The sequence below is a fragment of the Haliaeetus albicilla genome, chromosome 11, assembly GCF_947461875.1.
Source record: "Haliaeetus albicilla chromosome 11, bHalAlb1.1, whole genome shotgun sequence".
Taxonomy (NCBI): Eukaryota; Metazoa; Chordata; class Aves; order Accipitriformes; family Accipitridae; genus Haliaeetus; species Haliaeetus albicilla.
The window spans coordinates 39,199,542-39,204,192 of record NC_091493.1 but is presented as its reverse complement, the minus strand read 5'-3'; positions in this window follow the sequence as shown (position 1 = coordinate 39,204,192).

Sequence of the window (4,651 nt, the reverse complement as noted above, 5' to 3'; positions counted from 1 at the left end):
AGTCATTTCATCCGATCTGGCCCCCTGTTAGATTTCAGACTAGGACCAAACACAAAAAATGACATATCAAACGGATTCACTGGAGGGAAAAAAAAAAAAAAAAAGACACATTAGTATCAGAAAAATATTCCTCAGTGTTTACCTGTATTTCTCAGCCATGCCATATAGTTTGCATATGTGTTTATGCAGAGGTGGCCATTTTCATGTTAGGTGTGATGGCAGGACTTTGCTTTCCTCTGAGATTCTAGGCCTAAAGTTTTATGGATGTCATGTTTTGGAAACAGAATTTAAAAAAACAACCAAACCCCCATATTCTACTTCTCATGTCATTTATATTGCTTGGGTCTTTTTTTTTTTTACCTTCCCCCCCGCCCCATGTTAAATAGATGTGATTTACTCCAATCCAAATCACTGTTTCTGTTCCTTATGATAATGAAATGCATAGGCTGTTGATCTTCAAATCCTACTCAAAACCCAAAATATTTCTCAGTTTACTAGTTTTGAAGAAAACAACTTCAAAACAAATCAGACCCTCAAAACACATCAGTTTAAAGTCCTCTTTAAAGCCTTTACAGTAACACATACAATCACTGGTTCTGTGACATGAGACAGTCACAGATACTGTCTTAAATTGATTCTGAAGCCCATATGCTTCAAGAAAGAGTATGGCACTCTTTCTTTAAATGTCAGTTAGAACTAGGCTGGTTTATACAGTAAGAGCAAGGACAACACCAACTATCACCTTTTGGACAGAATTTCTTGGACTGCTTAGACAGGCCATTAAGACCTATTTTGTTAAGACAGACATTGTCTTCTCTGGTTTCCCAGTAGACACATCCAGTTGTTATTTATGGACTATTTTTTAGTTATTAGGTATTTAAAGTCCATTTAGTTAGAGCGAGCATTAGCTGCTCAACAGAAAACACAGAGCAGTTAGTTACTTTCTTGTAGACTGGAGCACAAACTAATAAAAGCCCGAGTAGCTGCATGCAGAGCCTGCTCAGACACATCACTGCGCTGTTCAGCGCACACACAGCAACAGTCTGCATTCTAGCACAGTTTCTTAGCTTTAAACTCATCAGCAGACATGTGCTGACCGCAGCTGAATTGGTCAGATACATATCGTCACAACACTTAAAACTTCTGATTGTAAGCCTGCAGATTGGAGAATGAACAGAGAGCCACCTCAGCTCTCAGCACCACCTAAAAAACACTAGGAGATAGTGTCCTCTGCATGGATCTGCTACAGCCAGCTGTGACTAAGCAGGCTTCAATGTCCATTTCTTCCATCACCTAAAATATCCCCAGCTTCCATTACCCCAATAATGGGGAGTTGATGACAAGTTCCCTCTGAAGGGAAACATCAAATGCAGTAGTTGTAGCTAATCAAGAGCAGTATAGCCATTTCTCACCTATCTATCTGAAAAGTTGGGTGCTAATGCAGGCCTAGATGAAAATACAATTGAGACTGAACATATTCTGACATTCTGTGAAGTATCTACTGTGTTGGAAAGTTTCAGGTCTTCATCTCCCTGTGCACTGGATGCATCTCCAACACAGGGATATGTACAACGTCTTTTTTACATATCCTATAAGGCTACTCAGAAAATACACTGGTCTCCTCACGTCGCTGACAATCTATTTGCTATGCACAATTCTGCACAAAAAGGCCAATATGCCCTCTTAGATCCTATTGGCAGCTGAGAGTTCAAGAACTGGCATGTAAGTTGCAAAGGTCTCTCAAGGACTCTCTGTGATTTAACCTATTGTACCAGAGTTGCTCAGGCATCCATCTCTAATTAATCACAGCTACCTTTTACGCTGAATGTGCAACAGGTACCTTGATATTCAGACTTATAAGCAGTAGTTCACCAGCCCAGGTTGCCAACGTGCCATGGTTTACCACTGTGGCAGCAGAGCTGAAACGAAAAACAATGCAACTACTTTATGGCAATAGTGGAAACTTCCTTAGTATTCTTCCTCTACCAGCATACCGCAATGTACCTGCACAAGGCTTAGTTCTCCTGTGGTACGGAGGATGCTTCACCGCTGAATGCTTCCCATCTAAATTAGAGAAGATGGTGTGACCCGTTATAATTTTAAGAAACAGTTGCATGCTACGCAATTAAAAATGGAGCGTTTTCTCACAGAGCAATAGCCTTCAGCCCCTTCAGCAGTCTTGGCCTCTGCCTTAAGACTTTATCATTAGGCCAGAAATTACTGCCTTGAATAACTACAGAATATTAAAGACTGCGAAGATAAGAGAGGTACAGCCACTTACAGGCACCTGCTTCTCTTATGTAACTATGAGAACAGAGAAAATTTACAGATGTGAGCTCAAAAACCATCAAGCCTGTGGGGCTCACCTGGAAGAAGGGTACTTACATCAAAAGCCTCAAGAGGTTAAAGCATTACTGTATTTCCTCTTTATATCCACATTTTATAGCGAAAGCTACCGAGCCCAAATAATGAGAGCTTGCTGTATTTATGCAATCAGGACACGCAGTAGGAAAAACTCCTTATGGCTCAGTGAAATGTAAATGTGAAAGCAGAAATGCCAAGTTCTGAGCAGAAGCTTTCATTCAGGTGGATCAAATAGTGAACAGGATACCACAAATGCATAAATGATTTCTTGAGGAGTTGAATGCCACGGAAAATGAGAGTACTCCAAAAAGAAATATCCTCTGCAATATAAGATACATAAATAAAATGGCACATACATAAGCATAGTACAGCAGTGCTCTCCAAACCATTTGCCTTGATACCACGTACTGCATTTCATTTTCTCTGCACGTTGTCATTTATTACTGTGCATCACTAATTCTCCCCTTTGTTCTCTGCTGAGATCTAGCCATCTTCTGCAAAAAATTCAGCTAGTAGACAACAATGACCCTGTTTTCCATTAGAATGTCAGATGCTAGGAAAAACAGGGTAAGAAATGATACAACATCAGTGCTTAACAATAAAAATCTTCCTTTTAGCATAACTTTCAAATAATAGCATAGCTTAGGGATTTAAACCTACAGTAGTGTCTGCAACATTTAGCTGTTATGGGTTTTTTTAACCCCATAATGTGCACCATAATGATAATGGGGTTCTTACAAAGTGACCCCCTATACATTAACTTCAAGGGGTTACAAACACTAAGTTACTTTGTCCTGTTTCCCTTCTGTGAATCAGATGATGGTTATAGCCTCTGGGCTTCTCTGAAAAAAATGGGGGATACTTCTAGGAATCAGCCAGAAGGGGCTGATAAAAGAAATAGGTTCACAAAAGTGGAGTTTTAGATGCTGTATTGCAGTTAAGACAGACTTGGAGCCATGAACCAAGTGTGAGGAGAAAGAGAACTCCCTTTTGTAGGGTGGGAGGAAACTGGAGAAGTTGCTCAGCCTGCTGGGACTTAATATAAATATAGATCAAATAAAACAGGTACAATTCTGAAAAACTCTCGAGTAACAGCCCAGACCTACTGCTTCAGCTGTTGCTGTGACAAGATGCATGAAGCTACATGACCTGAAAATCAGGAAGATTGCAAATCCTGTGCCATAGACCAATTAAACCTTTTGGGTAAAGACATTCCTCACATTTGGAAGGCTGAAAGAAAAGCTGGAGAAAAGACTCCTTAATCCTAAAGCAATAACCATCACCAAAGTGCTGACTCATCACAAAAAAGGCTTGGGGGGTTGTTACTATTTCAAGACGAATAGACCATCCACTGGTCCTGGTCAGTGGAAAGCATATAACTATGGTACAGCAAACACATGCAGGAAACAATAGAGCTAATTTGAAAAATATGACTAGATCCACAGCATTTTACACTTAAAATATACACACTAGAATTGAAGTATAGAAAAAATAAGTGCATTATAACAGGATAAAATGCCCAAAGCATTAAAAAAAACCTATGCATATGGATACAGCACATTCCACATATTGAGAAAAACAACACCTAAAAGAAATTCTTTCTGTCATATCGCATCTGAGCTCTGAATGTATGGACAGCATCCAAAGCGTTCCTTACTTAATCTGACTATTTTTTAATTTAAAGAAAGAGAACAACAGACTTCACAAACAAGAACTCACCTGAAGAAAGGGCCATTATCATTCCCAGAAGGAAGAGCTAACAAGAACACCCTAACACAGCATCCAACTGCCCTTCCATAGAAACGTCTCTAACTCCATGGACTCAATAAAAAAGTCAACTTTTAACTCTGGTCTTAAAACTGCACAAATGTTAGATGCCCGAGATTAATTTTCTCCCTTTCTGCATTTAATACAGTAAACAGGAAGCCACCAACCTTGAAGAGAAATGCACACTGCTATTACCCCTACACTGCAGACACTGATCTCTGAAAACAGTCTCCAAACCACACTAGCTACTGCACATTAATTGCAACTCTATGAAAAGGGGCAACATCACAACTTCATACACTCACTACTCCTGTCTCTCTTATCAACGCTTACTTACACATGGAAGTGCTGCACAGTCCAGCCCTGTTTACAAGTGTCTGTGCTGCAGAAAACCCACCGTACGCTTTCAAAAACGTGCCATGTGGCTAGGAAGGATGAATCTTTGAAATACACTTGTAAGAGGACAGTAGTAATTACATATTATTAACTGTTCTTAAGAACACAAAACACACAGGTCCCA